Source organism: Camelus bactrianus, chromosome 24, assembly GCF_048773025.1.
Source record: "Camelus bactrianus isolate YW-2024 breed Bactrian camel chromosome 24, ASM4877302v1, whole genome shotgun sequence".
Classification (NCBI taxonomy): Eukaryota; Metazoa; Chordata; class Mammalia; order Artiodactyla; family Camelidae; genus Camelus; species Camelus bactrianus.
Genome location: NC_133562.1, coordinates 16,162,016 through 16,185,988, shown reverse-complemented (window position 1 = coordinate 16,185,988; position 23,973 = coordinate 16,162,016). Strand labels below are relative to the sequence as shown.

The 23,973-nt window shown below is 41.5% G+C and overlaps 1 long non-coding RNA gene across 1 annotated transcript in view; it reads left to right on the top strand.

Moving 5' to 3' along the window:
• The window catches only part of LOC123614511 (uncharacterized), a 104,655-nt gene extending 85,404 nt beyond the window's left edge, over positions 1–19,251 (top strand). The window contains exon 5 of the long non-coding RNA XR_012502044.1: positions 17,120–19,251. This is a non-coding gene — a long non-coding RNA (uncharacterized LOC123614511). The remainder of the gene's footprint in view (positions 1–17,119) is intronic.
• Positions 19,252–23,973: the final 4,722 nt, after the last annotated feature.

Here is a 23,973-nt window from a genome sequence, read left to right as displayed (position 1 = left end):
GCTCCACATGTGGATAACAATCTTCAGAGAGATTTAATAGCTTGGTCACAGTCAGAAATCAAAGAAACAGCAGAGGTATAATTCGATCTCAAGACCCCGTAGGTCAGGTTCATTTCACTGCAACATCATCCCGCAGTGGATGAGGGCGTGCATCACGCTGGTCCACCACGTCCACCAGCTGCCTCAGGACCTGGTCCTCAGCCCGCCGACCGGCAGCTGCCTTCAGGATTTCTTCCTGGTTCACATAGGCTTGTAGCTCTTGGTCCTGCAGTTTAGTGCACGTGCACATCTTTTTACTACCACATAAGAATAATGATCGTATTCAGAGATGAGAGATTACATCGCAGCTTGGAACCCCTAGGCCTGGAATTGAGAAGGGGGTGTAGACTTGACACTGTCAGTAATTGCGATGAACTTGGGTGAGTCGCTTTGGAAAGTTCTCTGAGCCCCAGTTTCCTTGTCTGTACAACAAAGTGATTCCCACTGGCGGCAACTGACCTGAAAGGCTGGCTCCCTTGCGTGTCTTACTTTGTGCATTCAGTTACTTCCTCCATCCCTCCTTCTGCAGTTTATTTCTGTGGCTGTCACAGTTTCCCCTGCTGACACAAACATTGCTGTGGCTACTGTCAACATTACTGCACTGCTGCTGTCACACTGCCGTGGCGACTGCCTCCAGTATCACTGTTAAATGAACTCCCCTAACAATACGTTCTTTTATTTGAATCCCAAAATCTCTTTGAGACAGTTATCATCTCTCTTTTACAACTGAGAATAAAAATGTTTGGACACGTTTTTAAAACTTACAAGAGATTGCGTTGCGTATCGGTGGTGGGTATAGAATTTAAAACTGTCTTCAAAGCCTGTGATCTTTATCATAACTGCCAACCTGACATGTAGGAGATCCTCCCTCTCCCGTGTTTGCTTTCATAGGAAAAGAATCTTTTTAATAGAAATAAAGTGGGTGGGGGAGAAGATAGCTCAGTGGTAATCTGGGTGCTTAGCATGCACCAGATCCTGGGTTCAATTTCCCAGTCCCTCCATTAGAAACTAACTAACTAAATAAAATAAATAAACCTGATTATCTCCCTTCCCCCCAAAATAGAAATAAAGTGGGCTTTCCAGGATGATGTAGTAGGTTTATCCTATGACTTCTCATGCTCCCTGGGACACAGGCATATACTCCTGGGAGTATGTCTACCCAGATTTGAGTAACTGAGGGGTAAGGATCAAATCTTAGAATTTCATTATTCAGCATATCTTTACTGAATTCTGTGGTGGCTCAGTGCTAGGCACTGAGGATGCAAGGATGGGTGAGACACAGCCCCTGCCCCAGAGCGGCAAGGAAATGGACTTGGTTTTCCAGTAGCTGCTCGGCTGGCTTTCCAGGTGGGCGGGGTGAGGGAGGGGTTAGCACACTGCTGTCACCTGCAGAGGAAGGCTCGAGAGCTCTGGGTCACCTTCCTGTAGCTCCATGAAAGATGTGCAAAGCAGGTCCTCAAACAGGGCTACAGAGAGTGGCTGCCCAGTTTGGGGATCGTGATTTTTTTCTTTGAAATGGAAAGATTTGGCTCTGGGGCCTAATATGGGAAGGAGATGTGCAGGCAGCCATAGGAGTGAACTTTCCCTGAGGCACTGAGGAGAGTTTGGCTGACGATGGTGATTTTCAGTGATGAAAATGAGCCTGAGGAACCCTCCTACACTGCTGGTGGGAATGCAGTTTGGTGCAGCCACTATGGAAAACAGTGTGGAGATTCCTCAAAAGACTAGGAATAGACTTACCATATGACCCAGGAATCCCACTCCTGGGCATATATCCAGAAGGAACCCTACTTCTGGATGACACCTGCACCCCAATGTTCATAGCAGCACTATTTACAATAGCCAAAACATGGAAACAGCCTAAATGTCCATCAACAGGTGACTGGATAAAGAAGAGGTGGTATATTTATACAATGGAATACTACTCAGCCATAAAAACCGACAACATAATGCCATTTGCAGCAACATGGATGCTCCTGGAGAATGTCATTCTAAGTGAAGTAAGCCAGAAAGAGAAAGAAAAATACCATATGAGATCGCTCATATGTGGAATCTAAAAAACAAAAACAAAAACAAACAAACAAACAAAAACAAAGCATAAATAAAGGACAGAAATAGACTCACAGACAGAGAATACAGACTTGTGGTTACTGGGGGGTGGAGGGTGGGAAGGGATAGCCTGGGATTTCAAAATTGTAGAATAGATAAACAAGATTACACTGTATAGCACAGGGAAATATACACAAAATGTTATGATAACTCACAGAGAAAAAAATGTGACAATGAGTGTGTATATGTCCATGAATGACTGAAAAATTGTGCTGAACACTGGAATTTGACACAACATTGTAAAATGATTATAAATCAATAAAAAATGTTAAAAAAAAAAAAAAGAAAGAAAGAAAATGAGCCTGAGCCCAGAAGCCCAGAGGACTAGAGCTGGGCAGGGAAGACAGAGCCCTTCTCTCCGTGGCCAGTCAGGGAGGCATGTGTGTGCGCTGCGCATGTGCTAGTGAGGATGCATGCACGTGTGTCTCTGTGGGTGTGTGAGCGTGTGTGAGTGTGGGCGTGCACACGTCTGTGCACACATGTGCCTGTTTGTGCACATGTGCTTTGTTGTGTGCGTGTTCTTGTGTGTGTGCAAAGGTGTGCACGTCTGTGCACTGTGTTGTGTGTTGTGTGTGCATGTCTGTGCGCCTGCGTGTTTGTGTACAAGTGCCCAGGCAGGGTGGAAGGGAACCTAGCAGATCTGCTTCTGTTGATGTAGACAGAGGCCTACTGCCTCTTAGTCCAGAAAGGACAGATGCTAGAATATCTATGAATGGATGAGGCTGAACCCATAAGAGTAAAAAGCAATGCAAATCGTAGAGATTAACAATATTCTTGATGTCTAGTGTTTCCAGAAACAAACTTGCGCAGCTGAGAATGTTTGCCACCGAGGTCCCCAAGGTAGGTGAAGGAGTAGCGTGGAGGTAAAAAGGGATTTATTCTCTGCGATCATCTCCGCTTTCTATAGCACAGCCCTCCTACTTGCCAGAGAAATCGCTTTCTTTGTCTGAACTTGTTTACAACAGATGCCTTATTGCAGCCTGGGTTTTAATTGTCCTTATGAACACTGAAAACAAAATGAAGGCAGGAAGAAAAACCAACAACAACACACAGTGTCTATCTACAAACATTTTTAAACAGAGCTGGAGGACGTGATATTTCACAAGGATTTCCGTTTGACAAGGAGGCTGGAAGCCTGGCCTTTTCCCGAAGGGGTTAAGTCCCTGGGGCGGGGTTAATTATGACTATTTCTGTTCCTTGTACACACAGCGCTGTAAGGATCTGTTGTCTTTCTCTCTGGTATATGATTTCCATCCAAGTGGGCTTCTGCTGAAACAGGGCTTTAATGTTTATTTCGGAAACCGATTTTAGTCCTTTTTCTTTCATCCCAAACTGAAATATTGTCTTTCAGGTACGGGCTTGATAACAGCAAGACGCCAGACCTAGAGCGCAGCATATTTGTTTATTTAGACTCAAGCATACGTTTTTCATCTGTGCATATGAATGTGATGTTGTATTAAAGAGAAAGCAGCACCTTTCTTCCTTCGTTGACACCCGATTAAGAAAAACAAAATCGCTGAGCGTAAATCTGAAGTCAGACATTATCAAGCTTTGGACGGCTGATTTTTAAAACGGCCTCTGGTTCTTAGAAGGCTGTCTTTGTATTCAGCTGTGACAGGCCCTCTGGAAGCCCCAGAGCGAGTGTAGCCCAGGCCCAGGCGATAGTGGCGGCTGCTGAGGCCTGATCCAGCTCTCAGGGTGAGAAGTGCCTCTCTGAGCCCCTTAATCAGGGGCTCAGAGCGCCCACTAATTAGAAGGAGTACCAGATACTCCCGCGTTCGCTCCACTTTGCAATGGAACGTGTTAAAGGAGCACCGAATCGTGGCGCCTTTAGTCTGTCCTTTGGTTAAAATCAATATATTGGGAAAAGAGAGAGACGCTGAGCATCTTGGCACCTCGTGATACTGAGAGCCACTCCTTGCCCCTGCACAGTCCATGATAAGTTGATATTAAAGATGAACTCCACGTGCAGCCCAGGAAATACCCTGGCTGACAAGGACAGAGCTGGAGAGCAATACCATGTACCAAGGGGCTCCAATGACGAGGACATTAGAATCCCAGCCAGGACCTCGCTGGAAGAGAGAAAGGAGGCAGGGGAAAGAAGGGACACCAAAGATGGCTTTTACAAAAATGGGGCAGGGAACCTTTGTGTAAGGAAGCGTGAAGAGGGGAGCAAGTTAAACTTCAAAAAGGTATTCAAAAGACAAAACGCTGGAGTGGCTTCCCCAGTGAGGAAGCTGGCACCAAAGTAGGGGACAGAATGAGTCATTTAACATCTCTGACCATCAGGGAAATTGTGCACAATTTATGAAAGCCCCAGCTGGATGAAATATTCCCTAACTGGGTATTGATTTGTGGTTAGAGGTGAATTTTGAGCAGGGAGCATGGAGGGAAGAGCACCTGCAGGAAAAACGGGGGATGAGACAGTGTTCAGGTCCGTGCAAGCGGGAAAGAGGCCTTCAAGTGGGAGATAGGACTCAGGGTTCCCTCTAATACTTTAGCAGGGTCTTGGCTGCCTGCCCATTGTGAGGAAGCATTTGGGGTCCTGAGTTGCACTGGTTAAACTTTGGAACTACGTTTCTAGTGGGTGCATGTAATAGAAAGATATGTGAACACGAGACAGGGGTTCCTGGTGTCTCTGATTGGTGGAGCTGGAGGGAACTTTGTGTGTCATCTCCTTCAGTCACAGATGTGGAAGCTGAAGCTGAAAAGACTTGGCTAAAGCCACTCATCCAAGCAGTGGCAGAGCTGGCGTGATAACGGGTCTCCTGGCTTCTGTCCTGTTTTCTCTCTCTCTCCCCCCTTTAAATCTGTTCCTATTGCTCTGAAACAAAGACTACATCTCTTTTAGTGATCAGTGAGATTGGTTGATTAATCGATTGATTATTTTTTTATTGAAGTATAGTTGACTTACAATGTTGTGTTAGTTTCTGGTGTACAGTGTATTGATTCAGTTATACATACATATATATAATCTTTTCCATATTCTTTATCACTATAGGTTATTACAAGATATTGAATATAGGACCCTGTGCTAAACAGTAGGACCTTGTTTGGCTATTTTATATATAGTAGTTAGCATCTGTAAGTCTCAAATTCCCAGTTTATCCCTTCCCACCCGTTTTCCCCAACAGTAACCGTAAGTTTGTTTTCTATGTCTGTGAGTCTGTTTCTTTTTTGTAAATAAGTTTGTTTGTGCCATTTTTAAGATTCCACATATAAGTGATATCATGTGATAATTGTCTTTCTCTGTCTGACTTACTTTGCTTACTTACTATGATAATCTCTAGGTCCATCCATGTTGCTGTAAATGGCATTATTCCATTCTTTCTTATGGCTGAGTAGTATTCCATTGCATAGATATACCACAGCTTCTTTATCCAGTCATCTATCAATGGACATTTAGGTTGCTTCCATGTCCTGGCTATTGTAAATAGTGCTGCTATGAACATTGGGGTGCATGTATCTTTCCGAATTAGTGTTTTCTCTGAATATATGCCCAGGAGTGGGATTGCTGGATCACATGGTAACTCTATTTTTAGTTTTTAAAGGAAACTCCATACTGTTTTCCATAGTGGCTGCACTAAATTACATTCCCACCAAGAGTGTAGGAGGGTTCCCTGTGCTCCAACGGTCTCCAGCATTTATCATTTGTGGACTTTTTAACGATGGCCATTCTGACCAGTGTGAGATGCTACCTTATTATAGTTTTTATTTGCATTTCTCTGATAATTAGTGATGTGACTGACATTTTTAATAGATAAGACACCTATCTAAACACTAACAGAAAGCACTCATCTCCATTGTTTTTTCCTGAGCATAGCTCCCATGTATCACATCATTGAAAATTTGGAGGCAGCATTTTCACCCCGGGAATGGTCCCACACGCACTGCGGTTTTATACCATGACACAAATGGCAGTCAGTTAAAGAAACCCTGATCCAGCAGGTGCTCCCATAATAATGGGCTCCTCCAGTCTCCAAGCCTATTTACTTAGCCCTTGCTTTGAGACATGACACCGTGACTTTCTACCAACTGATTCACAGGTTCTTTATTCATTTGAGATCATCTGAGCCATTACCACGTACCAAGCAACGAGCCAGAGTAAACGGCAGGGATGCAGTTTCCATTCCTAACACGTGACACGGAGCATGCAGCCTGGCAGGGCGGGAGCCATTCATGTGAAATCCCCCATGCGTATCAGGCACACATGGTAAGAAGGGCTATGAGCTGATCAATTATTTCTGCGATAGTATTTTTATTCATGAAATCTCAACAGATGAAGAAGCCTAGGGGAAGATGGAAGAGAAGCTGGAAAGCTTAGATCCAAGTAAACAAGTTACCAATAGCGTAAGTATAAGAAAGATCTCATTCATGGCCTCTTTCTAAGTGTCTCTGCTGAGTTCAGGGTTTGACTTGAACTTGCCATTTTCTACTTCCAAGGCCTCTTAAAGCAGTTACACACACCAGTCAGCTCCACACCCTTTACGTTTCCCATTGCTCTTGTGTCACTGAAGCGCCCCAGCTATTACAAAAGCCAGCGCTCCCTCTTCCATCGCACTCGACACAGCCCACCAGCTACGAAAACGCTGGTAACTCTGACACTGCTTCAAGTCAGGGATGACACCACTGCTTTACCCATCTTAGCCAGCTCTGGACTTAGTGATTGAGGTGGGGGCTGGGCCCTCTTGGGGAAGAACCCTGTACTGCTGCTGCCAACACATTCAATTATCATCCCCATAATCTTCCCCTGAAGGGACCCTCAGAGGAACTATTTTGAAATTTTGAGAGTTTTTAGGTACCAGGTCCAATCTGACACTCAGAAGCCCAACAGTTCTGAGAGTAGTTCAAGTGATGAGAGACCAGGAGATGAGCAAAGTCCTGGCCCGAGTCCCTCCAGGGTTGGGTTTGTTGGGTTCGCGGATCCGCTCTGTGGTTATCTCCTCACTTCCTGAAGGCAGGATGAGTGTGGGTATAGTCAGCAGCTGGAAGAGCCCTCACATGGGCTCCCTGACCTAGGGAGGAATAGCCATGATTGTAGGAAGGGTCTAATGGAAGCCCCAGAAACTGTCCTCGTGCTGCTCCCCCCAGCTCCCAGCCCCGGCAAGATGGTAAATCACACGTTGGGCAGAATTGAAAGGATTAGAGCCAACATTAAAGACGTAAAGGATGCGGGAGCGGCGGTTTCATTACGTTGCCATTTGATTTAATTGTAAGGCCTCACAGAATCTTTCTGGGTTGTGGTGCACCATGGTGGGTTGATATAAATTTAACCGAATGGTAATCCTCACTGTAGCTGTTTTGCTGGATATGGCCCCTCTACTTGAACAGTCTCTGGAATCACATATGAGGCCATTGAACTGGGATTTTTTTCCCAATCCCGTTAGTCAAGAAGATCCAAAACAGTTGGATTATGTACGAAGACCGTCTCCTCTCTAATCTCAGCCCTGTATTAACTCCCTTGTTCTTTGCCACAGTATAATTTTCATGGACCCTGATCAGTTTAATGTTCTGAAGGATATCACGTGGGTCAACTATATTGGTGGCAATATGCTAACTGGACTTAGTGGTCAGGAAGTGGCAAGGACTGTGTATTCCCTGGTAAGACACACGGGGGCCAGGAAGTGAGAGGATAACACCATGGAGTTTCGGGGACCTACAAAATCAGTGACGATGTCAGAGTCTCTGGGTCTGGACCATATCGCCACTCCCTCTGAGATAAAGGGCAAGTTGTTATCCAGGTGCTCCTAACAAAAAGGACACAGCTCTTGGTGAGATTTTTTTGGGGGGGGGTCTTTGAACCTGCATATATTGTGCTTGAGATTACTGCTCTGAATACTTTATGCTTTGGGCCCTGGAAGTCATATGCTTTGGGGTGAGGCTCATAGTGTGTGGGGTGCAGGTTCTCAATTACCAAATAACAGAGGAGGAAAACCCAAATGTGATTCAGAAGCGGACTGGCTATATATGTTGGTGCTAGCTGAAAATGGACTGCCACCTTCTGCCCCTCAGGTGTGGACCTGTGGGAGTCAGTGCGAAGCAGAAGGACCTCTGCACCATGTGGTGATGCAAGCCAGGGGGCTTCTGCGGTAGAGGAGGCACTCACCAACCAGGGAGACAGGCTGGCTTGTTCAGCGGTCTTTGTCCTTAGCCATTCTAGGGCTTTGACACAGCGAGTAGGACAGGGGGCAGGGATGGAGGCTATAGACAGGTCCCAAAGCTTGGGTCCCCTCACTGAGACTGATCCAGTTGCAGCTACTTGCTGATTGCCCAAGCTGCTGAAAGCAGAGATGGACCCTGACCCCTCAGTAGGGCACCCTTCCTTCCTTGATGGCAAGTGAATTATGGCAACTCCTTCAGCTCTCGAGGAGCAATGGTTGCCTTTTATAAGTTGAAAACATGAGTTTACTTCTACTAGCACCATCATCAGAGGGATGACTACACGCCTGATTTCACAACATGAGATGCGAGAAAACGTGATCTCAGACAAAGGGGTACACTTCACAATTAATGAGGGTAACAATGAACGTCTAACTATAGGATCCACTGGTCTTCACATATATGGCGTGACCTAGAAGTAGTGAAAAAGAATGATGGAATGGTTTATAAAAGACTCCACAGAGGTAGCAGTTTGGAGCCATGCAGGGCTGGAGCACTAACTCCAGGATGTGGCATGTACCCTGAACCACCAGCTGATATTAAGGCACTGTGTCCCCAACAGCTAGATCTGAGAACAGCGGGAAGCAGGAGCATTGGCCTCTCTCATCATCTACCCAGATACCCACCTATGAAATCTGTGCTTTCTGCCCTAGGCCATTTTGGAAGATATATCTTGTTTGGGAGACATAGATGCTTCCATTAGGGGGCACAATAAAGATTCCATGGAACCTATAACTATGACCATCACTTGATCACGTTCGGCTCCTTGTGCTAGTGGGTCTTCAGGCAGAGAAAGGAGTTCCCATGTTGGTGAGAGTAACTGAACCTAATTACTACAGAGGGCTAAGCTCGCTGTGAGGCAGTTCTTACTAGGACCACTTGTGAAACCCAGGGAGCTCCCTGGAGCATGTCTTGTTTCTCCTACACAGGGTGATCAAAGTAAATGGGCAGTGTCCACAACCATGGCCCAATAGGGGTAAACCAACTAGGGGTCCTGACCCTTTGGGAATAAAAGTCAGAGTTTTCCCATTGGTCAAGCAGTCTAATTTCAAGGACAAGTTCAATTGGGTAATGGAAGAAAAGGTATAAATATCAATTATGGCATTGGGATCAGTTATCCCAGTTGGGGCTGAAGCCTATTCCAGCTTCAGTGAATTCAAGTCTTTTGTAGATGTTGCAGATGACCGCCATCTTGGACTTGGTGTAAGGGGCAGGTGGGTGCCAGCAGTGCCTGGGCTGGCTGTCCTAGACGCCTCTCATGCCCTGCCTCAGACCCTCTCGACCCATCTTTTAATCCCGTTTGCTGTTGCGATACCGTTTAGGTACAAGTGCAATCAGCTGGACTGAGTATTCCTCACTTTCTGTCATGGGTTCTCTTTTGCTGTTACCTGGATGTCTTGGATTCTGCTGAGCCATTCTGGTGCTTATGCAAACCTGCAGTGGGCAATCTTGAGCTGTGGGTGCAGGAGCTGGTGGATGAACATTTCCCTCTGCCCTGAGCAGACCATTCTGAGTCTCACTCTATAGTTCTTCAGGAGGTCTCCGGTAGGATCAAGTCCCAGGTGCCCACGGTGGGAACCAGTTTGATAACCATCCCTTGGACTTGCTTTCTTTTTCCTTCCCCCAGTCACCCTTGTCTGCCCTCTACTTTTGCTCCTTGGGATGAGTTTCCAAAATGAGCTATCTGAATGCAAGCTTTTGTCTCAGGCTCAGCACTGTGGAGTGACTCAAGCCAAGATGATAGATGTCCTCTAATCTGTTGTCTGGTTTTGTCCCCTTTGTGGAGCATGGGGGTGGACATGCATGTTTGTGCTTATGTACACATATTGTTAGCTGTGTTCAGGCACTCCTGCCCTTGTTGTGCATTTTATTCTACTCCTCGGGGTTTTGCTTTGCCCTCTGTGCTCTATTTTTCTCCCCTGTCCTAGATTTTTTTTTTCCCTCCCAGGAAGGCTTTACCGTGTCCCCTTATCACTTTCCCAAATGCTGGGCTCTGACATCTGTGTATAAAGTAGAACCATTTGTGAAGGCAGATACGAGATGAAATTCTTTGGCTTTCTCTTTAATTTACATCCCTAGGAGGAACTAGAAACTCTGTGTCCATTTGAAAAAGAAGAAATTATTTATGGCATATTCAGAGTATTTTAGAATGTATTAATGAACGATATTTGGGTAATCATATGGATTGTGTGGCCACCCTAATTTAAATAACCAGCTTAGCCATGCTGCAATATGATTGCATAAGTTTTGGAGGCCCAGCCTGATTCTCTATAAATAATTGTGCTGAACTGATTATTCAGGAAGATTTTATTCCATTCTAGATGGATTTGCATCTGTGCTAAATCAGTGAGTAGCAATTCAAAAGCGCTAGCCCTTGATTTCCAGTATCAATCAGAATTCAGGAAACCAAAGCCGTACGTTCCACGTAGCTCCCATACAGATGAATAAGTTAATAGTGTTACTTACCTAGTATGTCAGAGAGAGAAAAACATACCCGCATTTCTCCTTTAGCTGTAAACACGTATCTACAGCCTGTGTCGTGATGTGTGTGGTGGATTCAATCTCATCCAGTTAAGCTCCCCTTCAACTGTGTCTTTCAAGTCATGATGACTAGTGTATGTTATGAGTGGCTGATAAAATTAATGCTGAAAATTTTTTTACAAGAAGGTAAATCAAGTAGAATGACTGAAGATCTGATTTAAAGTATAAAATTGAAAAAATGTATCACAAAATGAGCCCCAAAGGGACAGCCCCAAAAGGAAGGTGAGTGGAAAGATTCTGTCTCTGCTATGTTTTGAGCTAGCAGAATCACAGATGAATCCAGCACCCAAGATATGTCTTCTAATAGAAAACATAAGGAAGACTCAGTACTTTTTCCATGCCAGTGTATCAGTTTTAGAATAAAAGATAAAAGTCTATTTATTAAAACATTTTAATCTTCTAGTATATTTATAAGATATCAAAAGCTATGCTCTTTCAAGGTATCTGCTAAATATTAATCTATGTTCCAAAGAGAATGATAAATGTGACTTAGATCTAAGATTTATACTCCATGGTTTTACTTGTTTACTAAGTTTAATTTTAGGTCAGGTGTTTGAAATGCTTGTTTTTTTCCTCCTCTCTCTCACAGACAGACACAAACACACGCACACAAGCACATGTATATACAATATTTTATGAATAATATTAGTTTCATGTTTACCCAAGTATTAGATTACTATTTTTCATAACTTATAACTTTAGATATAGTCTGTTTTTTCATAAACAGTTTAAAATACCAATAAAACTAAACTTTTCCATCAAAATGTAACATATTTCCTACTGCTTAGTAACATCATCAAAAGATTACAACATTCTCAATGATCTCAAATGTCCCTTTATTTCATTTTATGAATAATAGTAACTACAAATATCCTATATTTAAATTATTTAAATACCAAATAATCCTCAAAAGATATCTGATTAATGTCCATATATGAAATGTATAGTGTCATTTTGATAGTGTATTTTTGAAGTCTCATGCTTATAATACTAGAAAAGATATCTAACAAAACATTATATTAAAATAAAAGCTTTTATAAAACAAAAAGACTACCTACAGAATGGGAGAAAATATTTGCAAATGATGCGACTGACAAAGGCTTAATTTCCAGAATATATAAGCAGCTCGTATAGCTTAATAACAGAAAACAAACAAGCCAATCCAAAAATGGGCAGAAGACCTAAACAAGCAGTTCTCCAATGAAGACACACAAATGGCCAATAGGCACATGGAATAATATATATTCAGAGAACAGTATGATTCAAAAAGTCACATGCACCCCAATAATACCCTTTGTAGCAACATAAATAGACCTAGAGGTTGTCATATTGAGTGAAGTAAGATAGACAGAGAAAGACAAATGCCATACAGCATCACTTACATGTGGAATCGGAAAAAAAAAAAAAGATACAAATTCTATTTACAAGCCAAACGGACTCATGGACATAGAAAACAAACTATGGTTACCAAAGGAAAAAGGGCAGGGAGGGAAAAATTGGGGGTTGAGGGAGAACAGACACACACTACTATATATAAAAAAGATGAACAACAAAGACCTATTGTGTAGCACAGGGAACTGTATTCAATTTCTTATAATAACATAATGGAAAAGAATCTGAAAAGAAAAACTATATATGTATGTTTATATATATAAAACTGAATCACTTTGCTGTACACCTGAAACTAACATAGTAATTCAACTACATTTCAATGAAAAGTCTTGAAAAGTTAAGATGAGTTTCATAGATGAGTAAACAGAAGCTTTAAAAGAAAATGAAATGTTAGTTGTTCATACGTCTATCTCCCAGGTGAACTTGAGGTTTCATGGAGAATGTGAACCATCACCTGTTCATCTTTACCTTTCCAACACCCAGCCCAGTGCCTGACCCGGAGCAGTGTTTAATGAATGCATGTGGAATCAAATACCTAAGTGTAATAATCTACAACTTAACTTCACTACGGGTCCATCATTACTTCTACTTGAGGATAATTATTTATTTTTGGAATCTTCTCCCAAAATATAGAACTTTTTCCTGCCTCAGATAAGCACTCTGTTGTCTGAAGAACATGATGCTTAAAAATACAAAAACGTAAAAAGCATCACCAGCCCAGGCGCCAGTCTTCATGGAACTTGAAAACATATGGGAAGCCTGAACCAGAAAAACAGACACCGACAGGAAGGAACGGCTCCTGGGAAAATATTGTTGAGTGTGAAGGAGCTCCCAAGACTGTAACAGAAGGCAACTGGTCAGTTCACAGACCAGAAGGAAACATGTTTCATTTTGAAGCCAAGTTGCTGGTGTGCAAGTAAAGGAGATACGAGACATGGAAGAAATAAGGAGAGAGAAGTCAAGATAAAGAAGAAGAACGGAGCAGCACAGAGTAGAAGGAATAGCATCAAGATAGTGGCAGTAAAGAAAAAAAAAAAGAAGTGGGAGTCAAGTTTAAATGGCATTCCAGTGCTCACCTCGTTCCGCGGGGCATCATTGTGCCACAGTAAAAAGTAGGATTTAGGAAACAGTGTAAGTATGCAGATGGCTTCATATACCTCAATAGAAAACATTTAGAGAGAAGGCAAGCTAAATTCTATTCTATTTGGTTGTCTCAAAGCACATCAATATTCAATGTCATGCTTAAGGCAACCCAACAGCTGTCTGTGGCCCATTCACCACTGTACAGAGAAAAGTTCACCATAATAGGGTAACGCGCCGATGTTAGTGGAGCTGTAATCAGGTGTTACCTATAAACTGTCCGACTGCCAGTAAACACCTTGCTGCATTCTGTACAAATTGGAAACAGCAGAGGATTTTATATGCAAAAGTTGCTGAGTTCTGTGAGACTGATTAGAAGGCTGGGTGTAACTGGTTAAAACATAACAAAAACAGAAAGCTGTGAGGTGACAGAATAATTCTGCAGATTTCTCCTCTCCCCACTGAAAACAGTCTAGTCCCTTAAACAGTTTGTTTTTTTTTTTAAATGCTGGTGAAATTGGCCTATTTTGGCAAAGCTTGCTAAATTTTAGCCCTGCAGGGGCCAGTGAATCAAGTGCTTGAGGGCTTAAGGAGAAGGAAAGGCTGACTGCTACTATATGTGCAAATATTTTAGGCTTCAACAAAATAAAACCCATGATGATGGAAAAATTTCCACTCCTCTAGAGCTTTCTAAGGTCTCACTCTTTCTATGCTGCTTATGGACTATAAACTCTTTCATAAAGGGACATAACATTGTTCAATTCTCTTGACCATTTTGTCACTTTATTTCTTGATCCCAGACCCCAGAGAGATAGACTTGAGTAAGCTGTCCCTCCAGAGAAAGGGCAGAGGAGGTTGTTCTGGGGAGGGTTTTTATATTGGAAGCCCGCATCCTGGGAAGCCATCAGTCCCTGGCGAACCAGGATTTTGCTCACCCTCATTCCTGATTTATTTGCGCCCCATTCCCCCTTTCCAGGGACTTTTTGCAGATGTACATCAGAAACCTGAGAAGTAGGGAAATGCAGTCGATCCAACCTAAGGAACATAATCTCCAAAAGGAAGGACTGGGGAGCATTTTGGATACAGGCTGGTGGTCCTCAACCTTGGCTGTGCATTAGAATCACCTGGGAAGCTTTAAAATTACCTGTGTCCCACGACCCCGACCCCGGAGCCTTCAGGTAATTGTTCTGGGGTATGGCCTGGACAGGTTCCCAGGTGAGCCCATGTGTAGGCAAGATTGAGAACCACTGACATAGGGAGACACTGAAGTGTTCCTCCTGTTTGCTAAATTAAACCTTCAACATGACTATATTTTGAGTTCATGAAACTGATGCCTATTTAACACCAATTACTGATAGAAGAATATTTAACTTTAACCGTATTTGATGTTATCAATCACACAAAATAGGCTGGAAGAAAGACAACATGAGCTAGTTGAACAGAGTTCCCATTCTGTCTTCAACAAAATGAAAACATGTATCTCTTTAGTTATTAATCTGATTCATTGTAATTAAATGATGTGAATTATGCATTTTCATCATGAAGGCTTTTAAACACATGACCCTTTCATATTTCATATCTAATTGTTAACTTATCTTAATTTTTTGATGAACAGTTTCTGTTCCAATTGACTAATTATGCCCTTCAGAGTAAGTTTTAGTCTCTACTTAGCTCACTTGCAACTCAACAGAGTCATTGAGTAGGGTGATACTGAGAATATTTTACAAGTACAGGCACTGACCGGTTACCACGGACGTGGCCCTGGCTCTAGATTACCCCCTACTAGGGTAGAATTAACACATTACTTGCTGAGTCAAAATGCAGTCCTGGGAATCCTCAACCACGTCTAAAAAGGATCCCGGGGGAGCTTTAGACAATGCTGTTTACCAACCGGAACAAATGCTTTAAAATATTTAACAATTGATATCATTTTGCCAATTTGCATCCACCAAATCCTAGCCCCAATTTAAAATGTCCACAATCAAAGAATCTCGGTAGAGTCAGTGTAGGAGGGTATCAGTCCAACTCCACGCCCAATGAATTAAACTATTTTATAGCTGTCACTGTGTTTTGCATGGGGAAACCCTGGACTTTGAATTCAGACAGATCTGGATATGAATTCCAGCCATGTCACAAGTTGCTGTATAATCTTGGGTAAAGTGCCTCTTCGAGCCACCGTTCCCACCATTGCTTAGGTTTTATGAAGATTAAATGGCCTCAGGGGTCTAGGCTCTCATTAGGTACTTTATAAATGGTAGCTATATTTATCATGGTGGTGACAATTTTTCAGCTTCTGTTGAGATAATTTTATTGCTCACTACACAGCAATTCATCTCTAATTGCTAGAAGGTTACACCTTATTATAGTTGGTTGTGCTTTTTGTTAATATGTTCACTGTCCTTCTCCGGAGAAGGAATACTTACCTCTATCCAACTGACGTCAGCCTTGACCGTGGGATTTGCTTTGGCCAATGAAGTATGAACAAAAATGCCTCGGGTAACTTTCAGAGACTAGCTTGAAGCACCAGAATTGGATTCTGCCTTGTGCTATTTTTTTTTTCTTTGCCCCAAGACTATCAGCATCTCAGATAGGGATGACTTCTGGACCAGCCTGGACACCAGAATGGAGAGCAGACGGAGGCAGTTGACTTACAGTGGACATATACCGTGAATGAAATGTGTAATTTTGTTGTTTTTCTTAACCTCTGAGATTTAGAGTTTTAGATTCTGACGACATAACATTCTACACTTTCCAAAACAAAAATGGGTACAGGGGTGCTGCCATTACAAGAAACCCTGGTAGAGCACATGCTTAGCATGCACAAGGTCGTGGGTTCAATCCTCAGTATTTCCTCCAAAAGTGAATAAATAAATAGACCTAATTACCTCCCCCTCCCCCCACCAAAAAAAAATTGAACAAGTGTGAAATGGTACACTTATTACAGTCAAAAATTTAAAACTGTATACACACACCATATCATTGAGTGAAAAAGCATATATACAGTATGGTATATATGGTGTGACAGAGCCATTTTATATTTATGTATTATTTGTGTGTGTGACTTCATACCAAAGTGCTAATGACATTTATCTTTGGGGACTAGTGTTGGGATGAAGGCCGAATTTATCTTTAAACACATTTGATATTTTAAAAATTATTTTTATTATGAGTACAATGATTTGGGTAATAGAAATTAAAGTTATCCATATTAATTTTAGAAAAATTGAAACAGAAAAAATATACTTTTATATTATAAAAAATATAATACTTTTATATTTATAAAAAATAACTATGTTCCTATGGGGCTGCATTTCCCACTCCAATTTCTTGCTTACCTATGTTTGGACATATTTGAAATCATATCGTACAGATATTTTATAACCGGTGTTATTGGGTCTCATCCATCAATTCATTTATTTGACATTCACTACCTTTGTATGGAAAACTCTGGTTCCTAATGCAGTAAATGCAAGAAGAAGAAAAAAATATTGAGAAGAAATCTGCCATCCAAACACATTTTATTTACCTAATTTATTCATTCAGCAAGTGTTTACTGAGGGTCTTTTATGTGATGTGCTAGGCGCTGTTCTAGATGTGACAAGCATGTAGCGGGCGATGTTCTTAATGGAAATAGAAATCATCAAAATCCATTTGACAAGTCTTAGTCTTAAAGTGAATAAAGGCACGTCTGGCCTTCAGATAACCTAACAGGGCTTTAGCACACTGTGGTAAAATTTTTTATATGACTAGGGGTTTTGTTCTCTTGAGTTAAGGTCACAATCATTTAAATTTCTTCCAGTGAACATATGACCTCAAACCCACGCCAGCTGACTTTATGAGTAGAAGATAAATTATTGTGTTCATCGATGGAAGAGAAGAGGATTAACAAAAAGACGCACGTAGCCAGGAATGAATTCAATGATCACCTCTGTTCCAGGCGCTAAAAAGTGGGATGAAGACGAAGACCAAATGGAAGAGAAGTCAAAAATTACTATCAATGATAATACGGTAACCATAAACAGATCCTTTCTGCTCTTTGCTTTCATATTCTCAGTTGCTCCTCTTTCTCGTATTGGGGAGTTGGCTTCCCTGATGACAACTACAGGTGTTGATAGGTTGGATGGAGCCAGAGATCACGGTGACAAAGGAGAGGCCGCGGTTCAGGAACCAGGCAGCTCCTGGCAGGGGACTGGGGCAAGGCAATGAGAAAAGTCGGCACACCAAATTTCAAGGGAGGGACTGAGACATCAAAAAATACAGTAAGTGGTAACTGTAGATGGGATACAACGTGAGGACTGTGTCTCCAGGGCAACGCACTGGCTTAGTTACTAGAGCAGAGTATGAGGCTGGGGAGACACTGAGTTCCTGGCTTGACTCCTTTTTTGTCGACCTGTTGATGATCTGGTCCCAGAGTTACTTATGTGGCTTACTCTGCAAATGGAACTCACCCTACTCAGCTATGGAACATAGCTCTGGGGGAAGCTCATTAAATAGGGCAGTCATACCTCTCAGCGGTATAAAATCGAGGACTTTGTAGGGAATTGGAAGATCATGGTCCTTAGAGTGTACCTTCCTAGATTTTCTGGTTACTAATTGGGACCAGCTACCTTCTCTCTTTGAGCTGTATTTCTCTCCCGCACTGTGGTACTATTCTGAGGATCCCCTTTTTCCTTTCTTCCCACTTTCATTTTGGATTAAAATGAGAATTACGTTGGAAACATCATGATGCTAATTATGAGATCGTTAATTATAAATTGATATCTATGTCAAACAAAAGCTGACAACTGCTTGCCTTCTGCAAAGGGTTTTAGATGATTTTATACTCGGCTCACACTGGGCCAGTTAACTAGATAAATTGGATTCAATATAAAAAGCATTTTATCCTCTCAAAACAGGATGCAAAGCCACTACCTGCTCAAACCCAGGGACTCCGTTCTGAGCCTTGGATATGTTGGGGTGCCCTGAAGTTGTACCATGTACTGCCTGCTTGACTGTGGGTCGTGACTTTGTACACCTTCATCATGTTATTGGTCAAATTTAATTTCCCAAAGGTCAGAAATCTCAAAGTATTTCATGTTTGCATACCTTACGCTTGAAAAGAGAAGATGGCAGTCAATTTCTTTTTCCATTTTATTCAGTTTATCCTTTGGAATTTCCCAACTGGTGATAAAGAAAACTGCATTTGTTATAAGTGGAAGGAACTTAATTGAGTGTATTGGTTTTGTTCTAGATGGCTATTTGTAAGTACGCAGAAACCAAATGCCACTTGGGAAGTAAAAATCACTTTTTTCCAGTGCAGTATTTTTAATTATGTCTTTTCACCTGAGCTCCAGGGCAAAAGTTCCATTTTTCCTCCCTGCTCATTATTAGCAAAACCCACAAGGACAGGGTTTTCTAATTTCATATTTTTAAGTGAATTTAGCATGCAAAGTATTCTGAAATGACATTAGATGTGTAGTTAAGATAAGACCTAGGCTCTGGAATTTCTTTGCTTCACACAAATCTTTATATTCTACCCAGTCTGACTGCCCTCCGTTCACATAGAAATACTTAACCATACTGCCTGCATGTTACTTGAGGTGTGTTCAATGGCTTGTTGTGATTATTATGTTTTTTTTAACTGAAGTAGAGTCGATTTACAAAGTTGTGTTGATTTCTGCGGTACAGCATGGTGATTCATATATATATATATATTCCTTTTCATATTCTTTTTCATTATAGGCCATTATAAAGTATTGAATATAGTTCCCTGCACTATACAGTAGGTCCTTGTGGTTTATCTATTTTATATATAGTAGTATCAGCAAATCTGGAACTCCCAATTTTATCCCTCCCCACCCCTTTCCCTGCTGGTAACCATAAGTTTGTTTTCCATGTCTGTCAGTCTTGAGATTTTTGTCTGCATGCTACATACATTTGAAACATGGTCACCATGATGAGAAATACATATATATATATATATCCTGTTGTTTTTGTTTGTTTTAATTTGTGTTGAGTGTGATTTAGTGCACCATGCAGACTTGCAAACATTTTGAAATTAATTAACCTGAACACAATTGAATTCCCCCGTCTGGGTTCCTTAATAATACCCTAGCAAAGACGCTAAATAATAAATGAGAGGAAAATGGAAGTGGTGAGATTCCAAGGAGAGAGAACAAGGATTCCTGCCTCCTGCGTTTGTAACCCCCATCCTGCCACTGTTTCCCTCTGTGAACTGGAGTCCGCCACACTCGGCTCTCGTTTCCCTGGCTTTGGCAGGAGAGTAATTGCAAGTGCAGGCAGGGCTGTCGCGAGGGCGAATTAAGGCCTGTAATGTTCTTTGGGAGCCTCGAGTAAAACACACTATGCTGCATGTGGAAATTATTATTAGTTCATTCTTCATGCACTTTTAATCCTTGCCCTCTAGGCTCAGACTGCCAGCCAAGGCACCAATTACTGTCGATGGGGCTGTTGGTTCTTGTGATGTGAACACCTGTCCTCCAGCAAATGAACTGAGATAATACATACCAATTTACTATGTGTCATATACGCTACAAATTGAATCTCCAAAATACACTGAGTTGAATAATAAATGACACTGGGTTTAAATGACAGGAAATAGACGCAATACAATTGGTTGGACATATGTGTCCACCCAGGCCTTTGTCCACCCAGTCTGCTGCTGAAACGCCAAGCCAGACCTCCCTCCACATTCTCAGGGCTGACTACGGGGCCATCTGTATGGGGAAAGTCACTGCAGAATGGCTGGCTTCCCTGGGACAGCCTCGGGCTGATTAATTCAGTCAAGCCAGGACTTGGCAGACCGGGGCCCATGCTGCTCATCAGAAAAGACAAAATTGCATCTGGATGCAATTCCAGGGGCCCTCAAATTCATATCGAAAGAAACATTCATTAGGCCCTGGATGACCTGCCTCCTATGAATTGTTGCCCTGAAATTTCCTCTCCTAATTGCAGGGTGAAAAAGGGAAAAAGAAATAGTAGTCTAGGGTAGTGGCTGAGGGAATGAGCTTTGAAGGTCAGACGCTGGTGTGAATCTTGGCTCCACTTTTGCTAGCTGTGTGACGTCTGGCAAGTTACAAACTATCGTTTCTCGAAACTTCAGTTTCCTCATCGGCCTCTAAGCTAGGACCATACCTAACTTGCTCACCGTCGTGTCCCCAATGCCTCGCGCGTTACTTGGCACACAGTAGGTGCTGATAGTCAATGGGTGATTCGAGGTTTTTCTGGAGTTGTTTTCACTGCTTGTTACAGCTACTGATTTGCCAGCTGGGGAAGGCAGTGGTGGTGCACAGCCATCTGCACCAGCTCACTCCTGTGCTTTGCTTTCCTTGCAGTCTCTATGGGAACAACCTCTGGGAGAGGGAGGAAAGGGCTGCTTCAGTATTTGGACTGCTCTGCCTGAGCGCCCAGCCAGCAGGTGAAGCCTAACGCTGAAGCTTGTTTCGTGCGGATCAAACCTCCTCCCTCAAAGAATGCCTAGGGCACAGCCAGAGCGTCATATTTTGATATATTTCACTTATTCATAAATTTATGAAATTGTATATATGTGGGATTTTGTAGTCTCCAATGGCTTCCTTTCAGTTTAATGACATGATCCTCAAATACATATGGGCCTATTAACATCCGTGGCTGTATTTGATGGGCACATAAGTAGGTATCATTTTCCTTTCTTTTCTGTTTTAATTATATGTTTATCAGTCGGAAAACTACACTGATCCAGATACCTATTGTCTCTTTCTTTACCATTTGAAAATTAAAGTGTAGTTGATTTACAATATTACATTAGTTTCAGGTGTACAATGTAGTGATGCAATATTTTTATAGATTATCCTCCATTTAAAGTTAGTACAAGATAATGGCTATATTTCCTTGTGTTGTATAATAGGTCCTTGTTGTTTATCTATTTTGTACATAGTAGTTTGTATCTCTTAGTCCCATAACCCTGTCTTGCCCCTTCTCTCTCCCCTCGTAGTTACCAGTTTGTTCTCTATATTTGTGAGTCTGTTTCTGTTTTGTTGTGTACATTGGTTTTATTTTTCAGATTCCACATGTAAGTGATAGCATCGAGTATCTGTCTTTCTCTGTCTGACTTATTTCACTAAGCATAATATTTGCTAGATCCATCCACTTTGTTGCAAATGGCAGAATTTCATTCTTTTTTATGGCTGAGTAATATTCCATTATATATATATATATATATATATATATATATACACACACACACAGTCATCTGTTGATGGACCGTTTGGTTGTTTCCATGTCTTGGCAATTATAAATAATGCTGCTATGAACATTGGGGTGCAGGTATCTTTTCCCATTAGTGTTTTCATTTTCTTCAAATATATACCCAGAAGTGGAATTGCTGGATCATATAGTAGTTCTATTTTTAGTTTTTTGAGGACCCGTCATACTGTTTTCCATAGTGGCTGTAGCAATTTACATTCTCACTAATAGTGCACAAAGATTCCTTTTCTCCATATCCTTGCCAACATGTGTTATTTGTCTTTTTGATGATAGTCATTCTGACAGGTGTGAGGTGGTACCTCACTGTGGTTTTGATTTGCATTTCTCTGATGATTAGTGATGTTGAGCATGTTCCTATTGGCCATCTGTATGTTTCCTTTGTAGAAATGTCTGTTTAGGTCTTCTGCCCATTTTTTAATTGGGTTTTGTTGTTGCTGTGGTTATTGAGTTGTATGTGATGTTTATATGTTATGAATATTAATCCCTTATCAATCGTATCACTTGCAAATATTGTCTCCCCTTCAGTAGGTTGTCTTTTCATCTTATCCATGGTTTCCTTTGCTGTGCAAAAGCTTTGACGTTTAATTAGGTCCCCTTTGTTCAGATACTACCTATTTTCTTTGGTTGTGTCCATTTCTAACATTGTGACTGAGGAGAAGGGTGGAGAGGGGAATACATCCCCAGGGAAATAGAAGCAACACTATGAGAAGAGACAACGGTCCTACAGAAATGCCAGTATTCTGTGCACAGACATGGATGTATTATTCTACCCATGTTAATTTTGTCATTCTTCCTCAATTAATGTCTAAACCCTAAAAAGACGAAGTCTTAGCTGTCTATTTTTACTTTCTCTGTAACCCCACATGATCTCTGAACTTTAAGGTCAGTTAAATAGCATCCTTAATTTCCCTTTGTCATGTAACCTTAACATACTCCCAAGTTCTAGGGATTAAGACATGGGCATTTTGGGGGGCAGTTATTCTGCAGTATAGGTATTGTAATCAAGGATGATGTTGCTAAATGGCTGAGAACTGGCAATTACTTGGTAAATATACATAAAGCCGTGGCTGCCTGTGGTTGTTTGAAGTCATAAGATAGAACAAATGGCAGAGTCACGTTGATTCCCATGGTCTGGCACCATGTCTCGTGCTACCTCTAGCTGTGGGGACTTGGGCAAGTATTTGATTTTTTTCACTCTCAGTTTAGTCACCTGTAACGTGGAAATACTCAACATTGGTGCTACTTATCTTTCAGGGTTATCGAATGGATAAAATCAAATAATGAAGTGTTAAGGATATATATGTATATAAAGCTTCATTCTTTTTTTCTCTGTGATGATATCTACACAATAGAGTATATAGGTTGGTAATAAGGTCATCGATTCAATCTTGCCCCAAATTACTCTTTTCATTGGACCATGCCTTCTGTGGCTGTGTGTACATCTGTGAGCTTGTAATTATCCTGTGAATACAGAGTCAGCTAATTCACTTTTCCATTGAAAAAGTAATGCAGCGTCCAAAGAGGTACACCTTACCTTCTTCATTTCTTCACCAGTAAGAACCATTGCAAAATATTCAGTAATAAATGGGTAAAATTAAGATATCCATTTCCGCTGATTTAAAGTCCTATGTTTTCAGATACATGTATGCCTATATGCATTTTTGTTCTATACTATAAAAAGTTTTTCTTCTACTTAATCTCCCATAGCGTATCCCAGCATGGTCTTGCCATTCTAGCTTTTCAGCTAGAATGTGCCACAGATATAAAGAACAATGAATCGAGGGTATGAACAATGTATCGAGGGTTTCTTATTTCAATAAGAAACTCACTAACAGAATGAACATATAAAATTGTTTTTTTTACTTTTGTTGGGGGTTCAGCTTGGTGCTCATTGCCTGACTGTCTTGGCCAGCTCCTAAGGCATCCCTGGCTAAGTAGCAGCTGTCTCTCCCAGTGGCAGCTGGAAGCTCTTCTTCCTCTTTTGGCATCTGTGGAATGGAAGAATTCATCTTATTCCACGTATGTTTATTTGAGATCAGAATATTATAGATACCCAAAGACTTTGTAACTTTCTACATTTTTTATTCTTTTTGCCTGCTTTTACACATGCTTCGCTATTTAGATATGTTTAATTAAATGCATTCCTGCAAGTTTATCCTGGAGGATGTACACACAAATATATGTGCTGTTATTTCAGATCAAATTATGATACTTGTCCTGTTTTTAATATGCTGTTTTCAAGAGATCATAAATTTATTGGTTGAAAGCTGATCTTTTTTTCCAGCAAAGCAATGCAATCAGAGAAAGCTGTCACTTGTAAAAAAAAATGTTTTCACATTCAACGAACATTCCATGGATTTTGAAAACATGCTATGCTGTGCTAAACACAAGCATAAGAGTTAGTCCAAA